This window comes from Thermobia domestica, chromosome 3 (assembly GCF_964235325.1).
Source record: "Thermobia domestica chromosome 3, izTheDome1.hap1.1, whole genome shotgun sequence".
Classification (NCBI taxonomy): Eukaryota; Metazoa; Arthropoda; class Insecta; order Zygentoma; family Lepismatidae; genus Thermobia; species Thermobia domestica.
Genome location: NC_137456.1, coordinates 162,153,645 through 162,176,963, shown reverse-complemented (window position 1 = coordinate 162,176,963; position 23,319 = coordinate 162,153,645). Strand labels below are relative to the sequence as shown.

General features: G+C 36.7%; 1 long non-coding RNA gene across 2 annotated transcripts in view; it reads left to right on the top strand.

Moving 5' to 3' along the window:
- LOC145680855 (uncharacterized) overlaps positions 1–17,647 on the top strand; it is a 70,081-nt gene extending 52,434 nt beyond the window's left edge. For both annotated transcript variants that reach the window (XR_014130688.1, XR_014130687.1), the window contains exon 3: positions 17,485–17,647. This is a non-coding gene — a long non-coding RNA (uncharacterized LOC145680855). The remainder of the gene's footprint in view (positions 1–17,484) is intronic.
- The last annotated feature ends 5,672 nt before the right edge of the window (positions 17,648–23,319 follow it).

Genomic DNA, 23,319 nt, shown 5'->3' with positions numbered 1-23,319 from the left:
TAGAAGCAGGACACTGCAGACAAGATTACAGGGAATTTTTAGAACTGACCATCATATTCTTGGGTGGCATATCTCCTTGAGGAGTTTCCTTTCGTTTGCCTGGAGCAATTCACCATGTAAGGTGGATGAGTAAAGCAAGCTACTATTTAAAATATTTCTCTTTCGCCAACAATTTCGTTTAACGAAGCAAATAGAAACGGGTCTTCGGGGAGTATGCACTTTCTGATCCGACTATATGTTCATAGTTGGCTTAAATGTGATCAAACATCCCATTCACCATTACAAGATTTACAATTTTTGAAAGATTTGTACAGTTAAAGACAAATAGATGCTGAATTATCTGAAGTGGCTCTTTCTAAATTTTCACGCCGACTCTGGTACTTGACGGAGAAACACGTAGCATTGGGGTTTTTTGATGATGGATTTATCATAATGGAAAAGCAAAAAATGGTTGAAAGAATTAAAACTATAAGGGAAAACCGTGAAGCAGCAAAGAGGCTTCACGCAAGAGATGATACCATAAAAATTCTTGTGAAAAGAGAAATCAGTGATTTTGTTACAACAAACAAATTTTCCTCGAGAGATTTAAAATACCCAAAGGATTTCTTGAGTTTGATCAGACTTCATGACCAAATATCAATGACTATCTTCAAGGAAAGACAATAGTTTAATTCATCCACGTAACAAACGGTCTGCAGAAAAGGGAGTGTAACTAATAGAAGATTACAACAACGTTCTTACGAAAAATGAGGAGCACAAAGAGTTTCTTTTGCAGATAATAAAGGCCCACAGACAATCTTTTCCTATATGCGACAAAGTGAACTATGTAGCAAATAAGATTCATAACTTACCAAAAAGATACTACATAAATAAGGGATATTTCAATTTCTTCCAAGTTATATTTTTTTCTTTTTCCTCATAATGTTCTATGAATCATCTTGATGGAAAAAACTTATTTGTAGTTCAAAGCGAAACAAGCAGTTTGTTTCAGTTTATGTAAGACTTCCAAAATTCTTACATATCTGTGTTCCATAACTGCAATAAAATAACATTACATGAAGCATTTTGTTTTTCATACGTAATAACTCTTACATGAATATAGGTAACTTGAAAATAATACCAGGTGAAATGCTACCTCAAAAAGATGTCACATGACCCTCTTCCTATTTAAAAATTTTGACCTGAATTCAAGATGGCGGACTTCAAGACGGCCGCCCTGATAAAGTATACAAAATTAAGTTGGTCTCTTCCTCTAGTTCCATTATCCAAGACATCTTTTCATTCCCTTGAGCCGTTTCTAAATTACGAGAGTTTATTCCAGCTTTTCCCCATACACTATGTATTGTAAACGCATTCAAAACTTTAGGTTGTTTGGGGCACCATTTAAAATTATTCAATGGAACTAATTTTTCTCCTGGCTTAATTTGGTTCCATATGGAACCATTTTAGGGGGTTAGTCCAAAGAAATTCCTAAATTTATTTTTCCCCATATAAATTTGGACCACCCTAATATATATTGTATATTATATATACAGAACGTTATATATATATATATATATATATATATATATATATATATATATATATATATATATATATATATATATATATATATATAATATAACGAATTTCCAGATATGGTCATCTAATTATAACAATTGTAATCCCACCATCTTTCCTTTTCGCCTTTTTCTTCCCTTCTAGGGCAATTATCAAAACTATGAAATACATGTCTAATTATTTTAAACAAGAAATCCGAATACGAATTTAATATCTTTAAGATTCCGAGATATGGACACCTTACTATAATAATTGTAATTCCCATTCCTTTTTCCTGTTCACGTTCTTTCTTTCCTTCTAAGGCAAGTATAAAAAACATTGAAAGATGTGTTATTTTAAATGAAAATTCATATGTCAAATTTCATATGTTTAAGGTTCAGAGACTAAGAAATGAGAATTTTAAAATAAGAATTGACACTTCTTTCTCACTTCCACGAAGAATTTCCAAATATCTTCCTTAGTGGAACTTTACATTACAACTTCTAAACCCTGTCCAATTTCAAGTTTCTAGCTTAAGTATTTTGGCCCGGGCGATGTTTAATCAATCAATCAATCAATCAGTACTATTACTTTTATATTGAGAGATTTATTGAAATGCATGATAAATTCATTCTGAAAGGAAATGTTCATGAAGGAATTGTTGGAATTACAGGAGTCGAAATAAACAAATCCGATGAAACTCAAAAACATAATGTTATCCGCTAAGCTCATAAAATGTGATCGACCCAGATGCATTATGCATAAGGGGTTAGGCCCTTTACAGCTGAAGAATCTTATCTTTCCATTTTAAACAACCTATATACTGTATATATATATATATATACAGGGTGATTCAATAAGAACGTACCAGGCCTATATCGCAACTAATACTGCACGTAGAGCCTTCAAACAAAAAATTGCATTACCAAATCGCATGTGTAGAATGCAAAAAAAAAAAAAAAAAAATAGTAGCGAGACCAGTGGCATCTCGTGAATACCTCCAACGGGGGGCAACTTCAAAATTTGAAATGGAAAGTGGTATAACTGTTGGAATCGTTCGAAAAGACATAAAATGTCATGCAACTTTTAGACGACAAACTTTGTCGTATCCTTTCCCATTTAGCCGCTAGAGGCATTGTTCCAGACTTGTATCTGACTACCCGTAGCAGGCCTTCATCTCGGCTAATAATGCACAGAGCCGTCAAACAAACAACTGAACTACCAAATCGTATGTGTAGACGTCAATAAAAATAGTAGCGATACCAGTGGCGTATCGTGAATATCTCCAACGGGGTTCATCTGCAAAAATTGACACGGAAACAGGGGTTGGTTGTGCCTCCATTGAAACAAACACACAATGGGAGAAACGTCGAGAGGAAACATGTTGGCATATTTTCTCCTCTGTGACAGCAACATGATCGCATTACTAGGTGAAAGTCAGATGGTGCGAGGGTGTCCCCAGTCACACCAGGCGAATGACGGGAGGGTACGTGCAAACCATGCCCTGGCAAACAACCGCCGACGCCTTTGCAGGTTTAACTCGTGGTCTAAGCCAAGGGTAGCCCAGACCCACAATGACATGGACGCGCAATGTATCTTGTGTGCGTACGTACAATATGAAATATCTCCCAAATCCGTGAGTATGTGTCGTGGGCTTGTTTGTCGTTGTTTAGAAAAGCACACTCATTTATCGTTGCCAGTGATTGTGTGGTGGTACTCTTGTAGATCCAGTAGCTAACACGTACATGACCTTACTCAAGACAGTCTATGCGGCCTCGAACAAACGATTGCTGCTATGTCAGACAGAGGGCAGAAGGAGCGATGCTGTAGCCAAAACAGGTAACACAAGCGTGTAGAGTCCGAGAGTGATTAATCTCTGCAGTGAGTTAGTGGTCAGTGTACTGGACAAGGTGTCGTGCATTGAGTTCTATTATCCCTGTGCATTACAAGCTCGTGACGGGACGAATACGAAACTTCCACAAACAGTGAAACCTCTTTGATTGTGTTGTTTGAGTGATTGTAGTAGGAAGTGTCGGTAGTAAAGAACATTCATGCGGTATACGAATTTGGAGGTGTTTCAAATGCTCATGATTTTGGGGGAATGCCGGGAAAATTATAGGGCTGCAGCTCGATTATACGCTGAACGCTATCCACAGCGACAAGCTATTTCCCCCAATCTGCTGCGGAGATTAACAGCACGATTGCGGCAAACAGGCAACATGTGTGGACGCTATGGTGTCCGGAGAAGAGTCGTACAAAATGAAGACGTTGCCATTGATGTACTTGCCGCTATTGCTGTATCTTCGCGGAAGATCGCACGAGATCATGGTATCAGTCATGGTAGTGTCCTGCGTATTCTGTGGAAATCACATTTTCACTCTCACCACCTCTCTCTGTATCAAGAACTAAGTGATGCGGACTGTAATTTACGGCTTCTGTTCTGCAACTGAGTGGTCAACCGCGTAAGAGAATATCCGAATTTCATTCACTTTATTTTATGGACTGATGAAGCGACATTCTGCAGTGATGGCAACGTGAATCTCCACAATGCACATTACTGGGCAGCGGAGAACCCTCACTGGATAAGAGAAGTCAATCGGCAACACTGGTGGCGCATTAATGTGTGGGGTGGCATTGTAGGGACTCAGGTCATTGGGCCATGGTTTTTTGCTGGTCATTTAACAGGTGCAATGTTTCGTGATTTTTTGCGACACCATCTACAGCCGCTGTTGGAAAACGTACCGCTCCATATACGTCAGACGCTGTGGTTTCAATTAGATGGTTGTTCAGCCCATAATACTGCCATGTGTAGGGAAGAGCTAAATGTTCCTTTCCGCAACGCTGGATCGGAAAAGGTTCCAATCCACAGTTTCCTCCGCGGTCGCTCGACCTTACTTGTATGGACTATTTTTTTGGGCTCGAATTAAGGATCTTGTGTATGTCAACCGACCAACTACAGTTCGCAACATGCAAGACCGCATTACAACCGCATTCCGGACCATCAATGTGGCCGAGTTGGAAGCTGTTACTCACAATTACGTACAGCGAATTTCGCTGTATTGCTGTTCGGGGACATCACTTTGAACATTTGTGAAAGCCAGGGGGCGTAGACTACACTCCGCAGAAGGTAAGCTGATTCGTTAGTTCTTTACTCATCTTTCTCCAATGGCTTGATTGCAACGCCTCAGCTTTCTGTCCCCATGTTTTGTTCCATGCTTTGGCAACAGCACATTTGGTTCGTCTTTCTTCGTTGCAACCAATAGTTTCTTCTTCCGTTTTGTTATAGCATCGTACAGTGTCCCTCATCATAGTTCTCCCCATCCACTGCGCTTCTGTCGCAGCCATACGGAAACCACTCTTCAAATATTGCGTATGTCATTGGTTCCCCTATTTAGAGCTTCATTCAACGGCAGCAAATGTACCTCTTCTTACTGTTACACTATGTACCCTCCCCCGTTGTGGTCTCTTGTTGACGCCATTGTTGTCGCAACTTACACGCTGTGATTCCGCGTATGTACAGTTGTACGTCCCGTTCGTTTCAGACCAGTATTTACTCTTCCCTTTGGTTCCGCATGCAGAAACCTTCGCATCATCTGACTTTAACCTCGTAATGCGATCGTGTTGCTGCCACAGAGGAAAAAATATGCCAACGTGTTTCCTCTCAACGTTTCTTCCATTGTGCGCTTGTTTCAATGGAAGCACAACCAACCCCTGTTTCCATGTCAAATTTTGCAGATGACCCCCGTTGGAGATATTCACGATACGCCACTGGTGTCGCTATTTTTATTGACGTCTACACATACGATTTGGTAGTTCAGTTGTTTGTTTGATGACTCTATGTGCATTATTAGTCCAGATGAAGGCCTGCTACGGGTAGTCAGATACAAGTCTGCAACAATGCCTCTAGCGGCTAAATGGGAAAGGATACGACAAAGTTTGTCGTCTAAAAGTTGCATGACATTTTATGTCTTTTCGAACGATTCCAACAGTTATACCACTTTCCATTTCAAATTTTGAAGTTGCCCCCCGTTGGAGGTATTCACGAGACGCCACTGGTCTCGCTACTATTTTTTTTTTTTTTTTTTTTTTTTTTTGCATTCTACACATGCGATTTGGTAATGCAATTTTTTGTTTGAAGGCTCTACGTGCAGTATTAGTTGCGATATAGGCCTGGTACGTTCTTATTGAATCACCCTGTATACATATATATATATATATATATATATATATATATATATATATATATATATATATATATATATATATATATATATATAAAATATAAGATTTTTTTAGAGCTTAGAGTTCTCAAACGAAATTAGGATATTATTTCTCTGTTTCGTACAAAGGAATTAAATCTGTAAAGTTACACTGAATTTTATTTACTTCCTATGTACTAAAGTTTAGACTGTATAACGTCGTTAGCTTCCCGCGCTTGGACCTGCTCGTCACTGGGAGTGTGGTAAGAGGGTAGCCAATTAGCATCAACCGTCTACTGCGCTCAGCGAGCCACGAGTAACCAAGCTGGCCACTCCCCGTAAACACGTCAGTACAAGTTTTCGCGGTAAGCTAACGACGTTATACCTTCCGTACTATAGGTACACTCGTGTCCAAAATGATTGTCGCATATCTAGAACTGTCTTCTTGTAAAAATATAATTTGATAATAATATGTCTATAATCGGGAAATGTACATTTGTGCAAATTTCATAGGAAAAGAATTATAAATATGAATATTAGAATGAGTAAAACAAAATGTTACTAAGTGGACAAGAAAGTTTTATTTTCGTTTTATTGTTCTTATTTACTGCCCTTTTGACATGAAATTTTCCACATACATGTCTTTGCCGATTATACACATACTAACATTATAAGAAATATCGGGCGAATTCGTTATCAAATGATATTCCTATAACAACATATTTATAGGCATGCGACAATAATTTTGGACATGAGTGTATGTAATATGAACAAGATTGAAAAATGTTTTTAGAAAATGTTTGTTATTCATAGTAGTGAATAACCTCCGTGTTGTTATTGCCTACAAGTTTCTTCATAATAAATTATATTTCCTCAAACGAAACATACTATGTAAACATCTAAATATTATAGTCTTCAGTTCAAATTCAGTCAGTATATTATGGTCAGACACGAACGAACTCAGGTCAAAGTTCTTTTTACCTTCTAGCAAGTCAGCCAATAAAAACTCTTCTATAAACCCAAGAGTCTTCTTCCAACCATTTACTCACCCAAAGTATTTTTTACACAAAAACTTTTCCTCAATTTATCTCCATTAGATCCCTAAATGTAAAGAAAGTTTTCATCGCTTTCAAACCTTAACTGACAAAAAAGAGTGGCACCAGAATAACTTCCCTTTCATGTACAGTTAGTGGTTAAGGAAGGTTCCAAGCAATTTCTTTTTTGGGGGAGGAAAAGGAGGCAAGGGTCAATGACTATCACTCTTAGTAGACATTTACAAAAAGGAAGATCTAAAAATGAAGTGTGCTAAAGTTTAAAAAATAAAAAATTGGTGCATCACTATTGACGTCATAGCAAAAAGTTAGTAGGAAGTTCTGCAAAAATAAGGAAAGTTTGTGAAGAGGAACTTACAACTACAATATGGCAAGAGATTTTCAGTTCAGCAGGGGGTTATATCATTCAATATTAATTTTAAGTATGGCAACTTGTGGGATCATAAAAAATATTTTGTTTTCTGCTTCAATTCCAAATAATCAACTCATCTCTGTCTAGTATACACCCACATTCATGCTAATGTGGCAGAAAGAAACAATGGTATGTCTACTTTGTGTTTACAAGCAAAAAAACAAAAAAAAAAACTCATTGCTAATGCAACAACTTAACTGCCGAATTTAACTGCTTTTTATGCCTAAATCATCAGTGAAGTGTTTGATCCACACACAGTTTGAAGAAAAGCCTTTTACCGTATCTTCCTAAGCCATGAAGAAAGTTTTCGATCATCATCATAGGTATTCTGCCCTTACTGGCAGGTCACTTGCAGCAGCTGAGAAGCTTCCGTGCTCCACGGTCCTCCGCTAACCTTTTCGTCTTCACGTATGATCTTTGTTTTTATATCGTCCATTAATTGTAGTCTCCTTCGCCCTCTGCCTCTTTCCCGCCCCCATACCCTCTATGACGTCCCTCATGATATAATTTCTTCTTAGGCAATGTCCCAACCAGTTTCTCTTCCTCTTCTTAACAATATCTAAAAGTGTTCTTTTCTCCCTACCATTTCTAACACCCTATCATTAGTTTTCCGCTCAAGCCAACTAATTCTTTCCATTCTTCTCCACACCCACATTTCGAATACTTCCAGTCGTTTTTCATCACTTTTACGTAATGTCCACATTTCCGCCCCAAACAGTACAACAGCTCCACACGAAGCATTTTATGAGTCTTTTTCTCAACTCTTTATACAAGGTCCCACAAATCACTTTTCTTCCTCCTAAAGGCTTCTCTTCGCCATTCCTATCCTTGATTTTATTTCACATTCGCGCTTCATGTTATTACTAAGAATACTATCCAGATATCGAAAACTATTCACTTGTTCTATTTGCTCCCCTCGGACTTTTATATTTGATACAGACCTCTTCGTTTCAATCACCATGGCTTTTGTCTTTCTAAAATCTATTTTCATCCTATGTTCTTTAAAGCCCATCCTCAGGTTCTCTAATATTTTATTGATTTCATTTTCAGATTCTGCAACAAGCGCCATATCGTCTGCAAATCTTATGCATCTAATCATTCTACTTAGGTACCTCCTACCGAAATGCCATAATCATCATGTCGACTCTTTTTTACTATCTCTTCTAGATAGATATTAAATACTGTTGGCGAGAGGCAGCATCCTTGTCGAACTCCCCTTCCAATTGCACTCTCTTCCGTCAGTTCTTCCCCTATCCTAACACTTACTTGTTGGTTCATGTATAAGTTTCTTATGAGTCTTCAATCCTTCCATTCCAACCCGATCTTCTTTAGAACTTCAAAAGCCTTTCCTAGATCAATAAATACAATCTACACCTCTTTTCCTTTTTCTGTAAATTTCACCGATCGCCTTAATAATCCAATAGCATCTCTTGTAGCCTTACCTCTTCTGAGCTCGAACTGCTCCTCCTCAACTTCATTTGTTCTTCCATATAACATTCTGTTCAGTATTCGGAACAAAATTTTAGCTGCATGAGATGAGACTAATAGTTCTATAGTCCTCACATCTCTTTGGGTTCGATTTCTTAGGTATCATGATCGTCTTCAGTAAGTCTTTTGGTCAACTCTCCTGTTTCATATACAGTATTTCATTGCATAGTCGGAACAATTCTTTCTTTCCTTTGTCTCCCCCCCTTTTTTTTTTTTTTAATGAATTCGATTGGTATATTATCTATCCCAGTTGCCTTTCCATTCGATCAGTATAGTGAAAAATTAAGTTGAAAATATTCTTCTTCTTTGCTTTGTTGATTTGTTGTTGTTGTTGTTGTTGATGATGATGATGATATGATTAGCGTTCGGACCTTTGGCCATTCCTGACGGGAGTTCTTATGGTTCGAATCCTACGTAAAGCTATAGGTCCATGTCGTGCATAGCATGGATGTTGAAACTAACGCTAAATTTCAATTCGATCCAAACATTTTTTGCTATTGTTACAGTATTTTGTCTGTCTTTTGCTGCTATGTTTCATTGTAAAATGGCTAAGTGCTGTACCTGAATTACGAAAATAAATAGTACCATTCCGAGCACAAAATAAATAAAGATTGAAGCTTTTCATATCACCAAAACACGTATGCTTTTACTATAAAAACAGAATAATCATATAAAAATTAGTTATGTAAAATTGTTTTAGTTTAGTCCAGTGTTGCAAAAAGTTTCTAGAGCCGCAGCACATATTTCAAACACCTGGTTTGGAGTAAATTAGAACAACAACAATCCGGGATTAGGCCTACATACATTTCAAACCCCACATAAACTGAGAGTTCAGTTTGAAATAGCCTTTAAATTTGGTTTCCAGAAGACGTAAAGAATTCCTCTTAAAATAGTTTTCCTGCTTTACCAGAAATATACACATTTTTAAACAAATTGGATAGCCTACTGGAAATCCACTTAAATTTTGCGTTGACAAACTAGTATTTTCGTTTTTATTTTAATTTCTTTTTTTGGTTACAGAACTGGTGACAACCTCAACGGTTTTCCCAGCTTTAGCTCTCATTGAACACAATATTATGAAAAATTAATGTTTTGTTTATTAAGATATAATACAAATCTTAAGGTTGAGTTTAAATTCTCCACTTGATGACAACCTGTGTACGCTACTGTTCTGAACTCTCATTCAAATTAGACTCTGCGTTCTGTATTTTGATTAGTGTATACCTTGCAGGGGGGGGATGTAAAGGTGCACGTCCCCCCCCCCCTTCGTTGTAAATATAACCTATCTAAAACGAGAAGCTAGCAGTGAAAATACCAACACCTACCGAAACTTTCTGCCATCATGTTTCCGTTTGGGGCTTAAATAAAGCAGAGCTTTGCAAAAGCGATAGTTTAAGTCTATTTTCAAAACGTTGGACGAAAAGGATTCACAAAGGGAAACAATATATTTGTCAAGTAGGGAAGAAAACAGAAGCCAGGAGGAGAGAACAAGATATTTTTCCTGTATAACCCTTGCGACACTCTTTAAAGTACTTTCCTCCGTTCTATGCATGTGTTTTCAGGGGTAAAGAATATTGCCACATGTCACTTTGAAGAGTTTCAGTGTGATTGGTTATTTTGGTAGTTATTGGTGCACCTCCTCAAACAATCTTGGATCCGGTCCTGATACCTTGTGTATATATAACATTTTCTATTTGATATATTCATTCCAATTCTACAAGTCTCAAATCATATTACGTAACATTACTTAGGTTACTGAAACTGCTAATTTATTTACAAGGGACGTATGCGAATCTTGACACCTAGATATTTATGAAAATTGGTACGCATACTTATTGTGGATTGTTCATCATCATGATAAGTCACTTGGTGCAGAAATGCCTTGTTTACCTGCTATGTATGATACATATACCGAGCAGTGACCGAGAGAGACTGTACTGAATTATACCCCCAAAACGCCGGAAAAAGGCAGAAAATGAAAAATGTGTGGAAGTAACCTGATACCTACAGGAGGGGGACATGTGACCAAGAACACGGCAGTAGTGTCGCACAAGCAGTGTTGCCATCCCAACACAAACTTAGTTTTTCAAATAGAACGTATACCATTTTATGGCATTAAAACAATTCACATAAAACGTGAAAGAAAATAAACAAAAGATGAGTTACCAGTGTTGGCAAGTAAGGGAGATATAAGGCTCTAAAGTTGAGAAATTATGGGGTCCGTACAATGAAACGAACAAAGGTAAAACAAGACTGCAAAAGGAAAAATGTACAGTAGGGAGTAAACCATTGCATCGAGTGACTAACGTTCTTGATACGTCATATCAAATGTGCAGCTAGGGCGAGAAATGTACGTATTGTGCAATACTATCGATGGCTTTTCTGTTGTATGTATTGGTGTATTATGTTAAATATTTTGTGCCTGTGTATTACTGGTAACCTGAATACAGTGTGTTTTGTTTTCAACGTTGTCTCACATGCTAACGTTTACTATACTCTCGGCTGACACCTATCACAGATCATTGATCTTTGCCAACCGATTCTGACATACTTTCTTGTCATAGATTTTTCACTTTTCATGCCATCACTTTTCTGTATTGTTTTCAAGCGCTACACCGTCGTTTCTGTGATTTCTAAGGTATACAGGATTTTATGCAGTGTTGCAACCTCAAGAGGGTTCATTTTATAACTCGGGAACGGTTCGACATACCGATTCTATATAAACGCAATTGGAATTGCTGCGCTACAGGAAAATTTGCTGTTCACATTTCCGCATTACGTTACATAGGACTACTTCTTTTTACGGCTACTCTAACATATGCCCTTTTTTGGGGGTGAACCTGTATCAAGCCCATTAGTCACTGGATGCTATCTATGCTGTAGTTTACTCCCTACTGTACGTTTGTTACTTCTGCAATCTTGTTGTTGTACATTTATTCGTTTTCTGTAAGACCTCATCATTTCGCAACTTTAGACCCTCATATATCCCTTATTTGGCAACACTGATAACCCACCTTTTGCTTATTTTCTTTCACGTTTTATGTCAATTATTTTAATGCCATAAAATGGTATATATTCTATTTGGAAAACTACAGATGGTGATCAGAAAAATAGAAACACCTGTAGTTGGCAACACGTCAGATTTATGGGTTGGCAGTGGTGTCGTGGCGCCCGCAGCGCCGGACCGCTGGTGGTTGTGCGTTAAGTCGGTCTCCATACTACGTCAGGCGCAATGGAATAGCAGTGTCCAGTGGCTGCAGCAGACGGAGGTAGTGTAAAATGGGAGACCTCTCAGATTTTCAAAGAGGGCAAATTGTTGGTGCGTGGTTATGTGGAGTGAGTGTGACTGCAGTGGCTTACTGTGTTAGGTGTGTCGCGTGGGACAGTGTCGAAGGTGATGACGGCCTACACAACACACGGGAAAACCACATCGGGGAAGCGGAACAGTGGGCGGAAGAAAATCATGAGTGACAGGTCACGCTGGGTATTAAAGCGCATTGCAACGCAGAACTGTCGTGCCACTGCGGAGCAAGTGACGGAGGAACTCAATCAGCACCTCCCCCACCCTGTTTCGACAATCACAGTCCGCCGCGAATTACATGACATGAACTTACGGAGTCGTCTTGCACGGGCCAAAGCGCTCATCAGGGACTATAACGCTTTCGCACGCTGCAAATGGTGCCGCGACCATGCAACTTGGACCGTTTAGGACTGGAAACGTGTGATATGGTCGGATGAGTCATCCTTCACCCTATTCCCAACCACGGGCCGTGTTCATGTGTGGAGAACGCCCAAAGGAGCTTATGATCTGCAGTGTCTCCGCCCAACTGTGAAACATGGCGGCGGCTCGGTGATGCTGTGGGCAGCCATATCATGGTTTTCATTTGGTTCTGTGGTCACACTTAGCGGACGAATCACTGCCAACGATTATGTCGCAATTTTAGGAGACCACTTGCATCCTATGGTCCGGATGTTGTTCCCGGACAATGATGCCATCTTCCAGGATGATAATGCACCCATTCACACAGCTGGCGTTGTTGCAGCGTGGTTTGAGGAACATCGGGATGAAGTTCAACACCTCCCCTGGCCCGCCCAATCCCAGATCTCAACATAATTGAACATCTGTGGTCCGTCTTGGAAACACGACTCCGGCGACGATTTCCACCTTCATCCTCAATCACAGAACTGGCCGATGCCCTGCACGAGGAATGGTGTAAAATTCCACTTGCTACCATTCACGACCTCTATGCCTCCATCTCACGTCGCATCAAGGCTGTTCTGAAGTCGAAAGGTGGCCCCACACCATATTAATCTGGTAAGTTGCAATTTGGTTCAGGTGTTTCCATTTTTGTGATCACCATCTGTATATATGTGCTGGGATGGCAACACTGCTTGTTTGACACTATTGCCGTGTTCTTGGTCACGTGTCCTCCGCTAGTATGTATCAGGTTACCTGCATATATATTTTCATTTTCTGCCTTTTCTGGCATTTTTACGTTATAACTCGGCACACCATCACGCGGTCACTGCTTGCTATACACAGCGGGTAAACAATGCATTTCGGCACCGAGTGACTATCACCATTATGATTAGTGATCCATAATTAGTCAGGGTACCAATTTTCATAAAAATCTAGCTGTCAAGATTCGCATACGTCTCTTGTTAGTATATTAATGAAAAAAATTAAATGTGCTATACATACTACATTTCATGTAACTGACAAGATCAAGTTTAACACCATTGACGGTACGAATCATAATTGTAATATTTAAAAAAAAAATTAGCTGAAATATATTTTAATTAAAAAATCAGATTTGTTCATAGGTATTTTTTACATCTATCAATTAAATTTAAATGAAAATCAGTTCCACGTAAAGCAAGATGTATATTTTTATATATTTACAGTATATGTAGTAGATATAGAAGAAAACACAAAAAAAAAATCATTTAATGAGAACGAAAATGCCTACAATGTGGGAAAAGTAATATTGTATGTTGACAACCAAAGGGAAACATTGCTGGAATAAATAAAACTTTTAAATAATCATATCCCTTTTTAAAAAAGTTTTTCATCTAAGCATGTACAGGAAGTTCTACACGTCATCGTTTTAAGGGAAACTGTTTTCTGTACATGCTTTTCTTTACTACACAAAGAATGAATTTTTAACAATTAATTTGGTTTATGTATGAGCAGGGACTAATGCATTTAGGAAATAGTAATAAAAGAATACCGGGTGCGTCATTTATAATGTCAAACCTTGATGACGGAGAAACCAAAAGAGAGAGAGAAGCGAAACTTTGCACGAAGCAACTATACCAAGGGGCACATTGGTAGACGTATTATTTGATATCACCGGATGAACAGTGTTGCCAACCCAATATAAAGTTATGATTTTTTAAATGGAATGACCTAAATTTTATTTCATAATTTAATTCAACACTAAAAAGGAAGACGAAAGATATGCCACCCGCAGGTCAGTGTTGCAAACTTCTCGAGAAATAACGTTAAATATGTGTCACATTTAAACGCCTTTTGCACACACAGGGAGTGAGGTACACACCAGTTTTGCACAATAATTTAAATATTGGCCAGAACGGTTTAAATTGACACCAAGTTTAGATGGGTCCATTAAACAGTGTTGACATAACAGAAAAGACAAAAGTCAAGTTTGGATATGGTGCAATAACTCGAAAAAGGCCACAAGTACATTACGGTTTAAAATTTATAGGACAATTTGGCATGTCATAAGAAGCATTTTCACGTTTATTTGAAGTCGATAAGTCAAGTACTTACGAAGATATTCGGAATTTTGTAAAAGCTGAGAATTTTGCGCTGTAGAAGTTGGCAACGCTGTCTCGAATTCCCACTTTTTCCCTCAACGTTGAGGAATTCGTAAAGAAGTGGTTGAAACAAAATATAAACATTAATAAACATACATACGATGAAAAAGAAGCTTTTTTCTAGTACTTGAAATGACTAATTAAGCGTAATTTACTGGATATGAAAAAAAAACGTAAGGAAGTAATAGAACTTCATATGACAATATAATACAAAGACGTAGAAAACATGTAGATACCTAGTAGCTACTTTAACACGATGAAAATATTTATCCTCTTATAAGTTTGGGACACCAAAATCAAAACAATCCAATACTCGCACCACTAAACGATACAACAGGTCAAGGTGCTTTACTGTGACAAATCTGGATTGAGCTACGAAGGTATGTATCATGTGTCTGAAAAATTTTCACATACTGATATGTAGGGTTACCACACGTGTTCTTTTAGGAGTACATGTACTGTTTTTCAAGGTATTCACTTTTCTACCCTCTCATTTTGAAGTGGAATATTCTTTTGTACATTTTTTTTTTTTAAATAATGTGTGACTCCTGACATGCTCAATACTTTTTCCATGTATCTGTTAACAGGAATTGGTAACACGTTGGTAATGTACACAGTGAGTATTGGATTGTTTTGATATTGGTGTCCCAAAATTATAAGAGGATAAATATTTTCATCGTGTTAAAGTAGCTACTAGGTATCTACATGTTTTCTACGTCTTTGTATTATCTTGTCATATGAAGTTCTATTACTTTCTTACGTTTTTTTTTCATATCCAGTAAATTACGCTTAATTAGTCATTTCAAGTACTAAAAAAAGTTTCTTTTTCATCGTATGTATGTTTATTAATGTTTATATTTTGTTTCAACCACTTCTTTACTAATTCCTCAACGTTGAGGGGAAAAGTGGGAATTTGAGACAGCGTTGCCAACTTCTACAGCGCAAAATTCTCAGCTTTTACAAAATTCCGAATATCTCCGTAACTACTTGACTTATCGACTTCAAATAAACGTGAGAATGCTTCTTATGACATAACAAATTGTCCTATAAATTTTAAACCGTAATGTACTTATGGCATTTTTCGAGTTATTGCACCATATCCAAACTCGACTTTTGTCTTTTCTGTTATGTCAACACTGTTTAACGGACCCATCTAAACTTGATGTCAATTTAAACCGTTCTGGCCAATATTTAAATTATTGTGCAAAACTAGTGTGTACCTCATTCCCTGTGTGTGCAAAAGGCGTTTAAATGTGACACATATTTAACGTTATTTCTCGAGAAGTTTGCAACACTGACCTGCAGGTGGCATATCTTTCGTCTTCCTTTTTAGTGTTGAATTAAATTATGAAATACAATTTAGGTCGTTCCATTTAAAAAATCATAACTTTATATTGGGTTGGCAACACTGTTCATCCGGTGATGTCAAATAGTACGTCTACCAATGTGCCCCTTGGTATAGTTGCTTCGTGCAAAGTTTTGCTTCTCTCTCTCTTTTGGTTTCTCCGTCATCAAGGTTTGACATTATAAATGACGCACCCGGTATATTGTGCAAAGAGGAGCATATTTGTAACTACGAAACTTTAAAGGAGAAATATCAGTTTACTAGGAGTCACTCATGCAACAGTAGAAAAAATCTTTGTATCTTATTCTATAATGGAATAATAATAATAATAATAATAATAATAATATAATCTCTAGCACCTTACTACTAGGTTAGATTCTATAGCGTAATGAAAATGGCCATGTTAAAAGAACTAATGCTGAAAAGGATTTCAAATTACTAGTCCGGGAAATCGACATCCAGGTGAAATAACATACTATTTAAATGATAATAGAACTAAACAATGAATTATTCAGCTTAGCAATCATTTGATCACGTAGGTAAAACAGCAGGCACTAAAGATTATTGCACGCAGAAAATTTAAGTTTTCTACACAAATTATCTTACTATACTGAGCACACTTTTGGTACTGTAGCGTTGTTTGTGTAAAGGAAATGCTTATCGATACAAAAATAGTTCATCAAAAATTTTTAATATTCTCCGACTCAAAATGATAATTTTGATTCCTCTGTAAAATTGATCCAAGTGATTCTTCCGCAACGGCTAATTTCTTTCATTATAAATTCTACAGGCAACTTTTAATAATACTACATAGAAAGTTTCCTTAGCGAATTAATATCCTTTCTTTGAGTTGATGCAATGACTTTTATATCGTATTTGTAACAACTAACTTTTTTAGTATATACACTCATGTGCAAAATGATTGTCACATATCTATAGTTGTCTTCTTGTAAGAATATAATATGATAATGTTTTTAGGGTACTTTTAATACTGATACGATGTGTATAATCGGGAAATGTATATTTGTGCTAAATTTCATAGGATAAGAATTATAAATACGAAAATTAGAATGAGTAAAACAAAATATAGCTAAATGGACAAAAAGTTTTATTTTTGTTTTATTCTTATTTACTGCTCTTTTGATATGAAATTTGCCACATACATGTCTTTGCCGATTATACACATACTAACATAAGAAATACCGGGCGAATTCGTTATCAAATTATATTCTTACAACATATTTATAGACATGCGACAATAATTTTGGACATGAGTGTACATTAATCACCTACTCATGTAAAGATACAATAATAAACTACAAAAAATGTACTTTGAATATAATAAAATACAATATTTTATTTCTTTCTCTCAGCCTAAAATCTTTAGTTACTGCCTAGTTTTGTTTTCGCATTTGGCCATTTGTCATTCCTCTGTAAAAATTAAATCTAAAATCTGTTTTCTTCTATTATCTACATAAATGTAATAAATTATATTTTTAAATGGTATCATGTATGAGGTATCATAGCTTTCGATGACAATCTGTTGGATATGTTTCTTAGATAATTTCATCCACACAGCTAACATTCTTCTTCTTCTTTCTTTTTCAGATGTTTGATGTTCAACGTTACATTAGAGCCTGAGTTTTAAGTGTTGTGATGCTTTTGGAGTGTTTGGGTATTGTTTTCCGTGTGTGTATGCTGTTCAATTTCAAATTTTAAAATAGTCTAATGTATGCATTGTACAGTAAATAAATATGTATGCTCTCAATAATTCCTTGTGTTTCATTTTATTAATCATACGGATTTTAAGTTTAGCTTCAGCTTTTCAGCACAGTCTGTATGAGATCCGGTGAAACACAAATAGTGCGTTCAATGTTCTCCCTATTGGAAATCTAACATAGGCCTACAAAAGAGGTTCATGCGCTAGAAATTAGATCAGTGGGGAGCGCTAACAAGATAAATTGTTCTATATTTTTTAAACGCGTTTAAGGATTTTGTTTCCTCATCTTGAATTTTCACTATATACGTCATTTTAAACCTCAGTGAGTACAATGGGTACTTCAATACAATCTCTATGGAATATAAGAATATAGTGCGGACACGCCTTTAATGACACTGTTAAAGAGATGAAGGTGGAGCTTAAATACTACAGTATTTAGTGTTATAAAGATACACGTAATTTACCAATTTCGTATTAGTAACTTTAGTTCTTTCTTTATTCAGAAATGAATTGCTTGACACAGAAGCATGTTTTGTATTTGAGTTTATTTCATTGAACATCTAGGATATGTAGTGTGTTTAATGTATTATAGTGAATTTGTGTATGTAAGGAACATTATTTCTCTCTCCCTAACTTGCTATTGATGTTGATTGCTTCCCTCTTATGACTCTAAAAACAGCTCTACTGTAGATCTCGATGATTGAGATTAGACGCCAATTCCACTAGATTCACTACTTATCCAGTGCAACAGATAATTAGGATAGATGGTAATTGAGTATGCTACTTTTCATAGGATAGGTTGAGTTCAGAGTTGGCGTTGCGGACTGAGCTGTTTCTCTGAAAGGTCAAGGTGATCATCTACTAGATACTGATGACTAGAGTGAATTGGCTGAAAGTAGGAATTCTTCAACCACAGAAGAGGTGGTATTGAAACGTGTAAAAGTATTACCTATGGTGTCTCAAATCCAAAATATCAAGAGGTGCAGAAACGTGTCCGTTTGAAACTAATAAGTTCATCAGCATAATTTAATTTAGGAAGTTTCTATTTGTTGCATACAAAGTTTTACATGATACGGAAGTTACACAGAGGAGACAATCATCATTATTCACACACAATTCATCTAATGCTATTCTTTTCCAGCTTGTCTGCACAATCTAATAAGCGGATAGGAAAAACAAAACTAAGAAATCTACGTGCGTGAAATAAACCAAGATTTCGATAAAATTAAAATATTGATTTACATTTTTACATTCTAAGTCCACACTGGTTAGCATTTTTGTACTACTTCAATACTATGTGAACATCTTGGAAATTCTTTGAGAAAACACGTTTGCGAGAATTCAGAATACAGGTTTGATAATTGTAAGTGGAATATAAGTGAAATAAGTGTTAGTTAAAAGTAATAGAGTAAATTTAAAAAAGAATAGAATAAAACCTGAATGGAAAATAAGACAGGGAAAAGTAAATATACATATAACAATCTTAAAAATAAGATAACTACTAATCTTAAAAATAAGATAATTACTAATCCTTATGATACAGCCGATTACGTTCCTATCTACCATAATAGAAAAAAAATATTGGTAAAACCTTCAGAAATAACCATCTAAACTTTCATATGCACCTGAGTCTTTTCATTCGAAAAATTCTCACAGAAGTAATATAGTCCAAAACATCATTAATAAATAAATAAATAAATACAGAACGACGAGTCTTGGTTGAAATACTGAAATCTATTCCAGGAAAGTGCATTAATCTCATACCTAAACCGCTTTCAGAAATCATAAGTGAATCTTCTAAAGTTTTCTAAATCTATAGAAAAATCACCAATTATACTGATCTATTGAAAGGGGAAGCAAGACATCAATTATAAAGGTAACCAAGAAAGTTCTTTTCTTTTTCTGGAGGTCTGTGTTCCATTGGCCCTCACATCGTGAGCTCAATGCGAATGAAGATAAGGCGAAGGTCAGTTTTTGGTGTGGGTATATTCAACATACTATCTGGTTGTGGCAGTTCAGTTACACCGTGAACTTGCGTAAGGTCAAAGTGAACATGGGACCTCCACAGTGAAACAGATTTTGTTCGTCCTGAATGGGAAAATTGTCGTTTCTGACTAATTTTTTAATCTTATTATGATAATTTAGTAAGTATGAAGTAAGAATAAATGAATTTTGGAATTCCTACTTCATATGTATGTTTTAGGATTAACTAATTCATATCGGACTTCCGAAGAGGAACATCAAAGTGGAAGTAATTGATAGAAAATATCGCACGTAGCAACGATTGGACAATATTCACTGCAATTTCACTACACCACAGGATGACTGACATATTGCTTGCATTCCTGTGAGGGCTTGTGTAGTGTAGTCCTCTGTTAGTTCGACCCTGAAGCATTGTAACGGATGTAAACTAATCTGCATCAACGTTCAGCGCCCCGTCCTTGAACGTTGGGTTGAGGTCACAGATGCCTTTGTGTCGGCTTTCGTTGACAGAACAGAACAACAAAACCTCATAGTATAACGAGCGAGTGAAAAATGGCACTAGCGTATTGAGTGGTTGTGTTTTCAGGAGTCTTGCTTTAATCTGTTCTACATTGATCGGCGCACAAAGGGTAAACACTATCATGACCAAAGCAATCGACCAGCCACATATGTACCACTGTCGTGCCGGTGTTCGCTGCACACGCAAAAATTTGGCAGTTCGAGAAAGTTTCATTTCGTAAGCCAAACATGCGGCTCGGTTCGAACCTTGTCTGTTTATATAGCGCTCTTTGATCATGTCTAGCAACCTTAGCAACATACCGGTTTGTTTGTCTACGTTCTGCTATATGAGTACTACATACAACGCCCACCTGGTGTACTACTAGGAGCGAACAGTATATGTCGTTGCGCTCATATATGCGCCATTTAGCTTAAATTGTAATGGTTCATATGTCGTACCCTTCCTGCAAATCCTGAGAGTTTAGCTGCATTTCCATCATTCCTTCGTGGTGCTACGGTCTTCACTAACAATACTGTACTTTCAGGGTCCTCATTCAGTGCCGGTTTGAATCAACTAATGCAGAATTTCAGTTTTAGTTTGCGTTCGGCATTGCAGTTATTGCATTGTTCGCGCTGCGTTACACTCGCCAAGTTTGGCGAAAACCGTTACAGAATTTAGGTCCAGGCCTTTTTATTACACTCCGAGATGTGGGTGCTTAATTTTAGATATAATTTTTGAAAACTAAATTTTCGTGCGTTACATGAAATGCATGAAAGAAAAAACTATTTCAATACTTTTTGTAAATATTAAATGAACCATTTTCCAAAATTGTTAATTGTTATTAAATTAATTACAAAAATAATAAATAGTAGGGAGGGGCGTAGCGGAGACCCGTAAGTGATATAGAAGTTTTTAACAATGCCTTGTATACAGGCCCGTATTTATATATTCTGCGCCCCTGTGCTCTAAATAATTTGCCGCCCTCCGCACAAAATTTGCCGCTCTCCCGAAAACTACCAATATTAAATTGAATTCATAGTTTTTTGGGGTCGCTGAGATGAATAGCAACACTTTTAATCCAATTCAACTTCAAGGTCATACTCCACTCCTCAAGGGAGAGGACGAGATTTTATCAGTAACCGAAAACGACAGATATTAGTGTTGAACTCATAGTTGTCGAGATAGCTGAGTTTAATGGTGTCAGTTTTCATGATGGTCAAGTTTATCCTTACCCTTTGGGGTGGGGGTGGAAGAGGATGACTTTTTAAAAATAATCAGATAAGCTAGCTAATTAGTAACTACTCTAATTAGAGCGAATTAATCACATGAACATATTTTCTCGCGCGCGACTCTGTGGGTTGCTAGTTTTAAATATTACTTTATTGTGAATCTTAAATAAAATCCAACATTTTGCCGCCCCCTAATTCCACGGCCCTGTGCTCAAGCACAGAATAGCACTTACCTAAATACGGGCCTGCTTATATAATGGAATCTTATCCACAATAAAGAAACAGTTGATTAGAAACATTTTTTTTTTTTTTAAAATTCGAATTACAATACAGAAACAGACGATCTAGCTGTTGTTTCTCCAATATTTTATTTTTTAAAGTCTGCTGTAGCACAAGGAAGTACGTTACAGGATCATCATCCAACAGATTAAAGAAATAACTAATAGTAAATACAAATAATAGTTCGAAAAAATAGATTTATTACATTTTTTCAATTAGAAATAGTCAGAACTCATGTTTAATGACTCAGACTTGATTTATAAAATTGATATCAAGAAAAAAAGACTCCATTCAAACACTAAAATTGTTTTTATATTGCGGTGGTTAAGTGATTCCTCTTTATCACTCACATAACACATCAAACTTAGTCAAGTTCCTACATACACATGTGAGTATTGCAATCAATTGCTACAATGGCTTATATGGTGCGTATTCGCAGCTTATTGATGACTGGACTATATGACCGTTTAACTACCCCAGAGGTAAAAAGCTTAGGGAGTAATGTCAGAGAGATGAGGTGGCCAAGGAAGCTCACTATCGGCATGAGCGCCACGGCCAAGTAAAATGTTTAGTGTTATCCTATTTATGTGTCTTGTGAATACAGAGGAGTTCCTAAATTGCTGGAATATGAAGCTTGAAATGTCATGCACAAACTAGGGCAGAAGTCATGTGTCCAATAGGTTTTCGAGTGAACATTCCATTGATAAGCTCCACGTTCTAACGCTAAGTGGTGGACTTTTGCTTACAAACACAATCTCTTTCCTTAAAATTGGGTATCACTTACGAAATATGTGACCAATGCTATACCTTCAGCAAAGTTTCTTCGAAGATTGCGTTCCACATTAAGAACAGACTATTGATGCGAAAATCGGAACATTTTTGCTTTCATTAGTAACAATATCGCTTCGAGTGCTGATCTATATAATTGTGTGGCATTAACTTAAAACTTTGAGGTTTTCGTTGAGACTAGTTTCATGAGTTGGAGTATCATTAAACATGAGTCATAAGGGCTTCCAATCGGGGTATCATTAGTAATGAAATTGTGTTAAGAGATACTTTCTACATTGTGGAGAATTACATGACTGACTGATCTGAAGAAATTCTTATGATTCAAACAATTGAATGCATTGTATTGCTATACCGAAATATAATAGTTTTACATAGCTTATACATTCACATTGTTATATTGGTATGTAACCTTTTTCTTGATTAGGCAAATTAACATGATTTACTCCTGTATTTGTTAGAATAGGAGAGGAAATGACAGAAGAAAGTGCAATTGAAAGGGAAGTTCGACAAGGGTTCTCTCTCTCGCCAAGTGAAAAAGAGCTTACAAAATGAAGATGGTATTTCAGGAGGAGGTAGAATGATTGGGTGTATACGGTTTGCAGATGATATGGCTCTTGTTGCAGAATCTGAAGAAAAATCAATAACATGTTAGAATACTTGGGAAAGAGTTGTGAAGAATATGGGATGAAAATAAATGATAGAAAGACAAAAGCCACGGTGATTGGAACGAAGTAGCCGGTGTCAAATATAGAAGTAAGACGGGAGAAAATAGAACAGGTGACTAGTTTTCGATACCTGAGTAGTATTAGTGATGATATGAAGTATGCTACTAAAGTGAAATAAAAGCAAGAATAAGAATGGCAAAGGAAGCCTTTAGAAAGAAGAAAAGTCTATTTTGTGAACTTTGAATAAAGATTTGAGAAAAATGACTCATAAAATGTTTC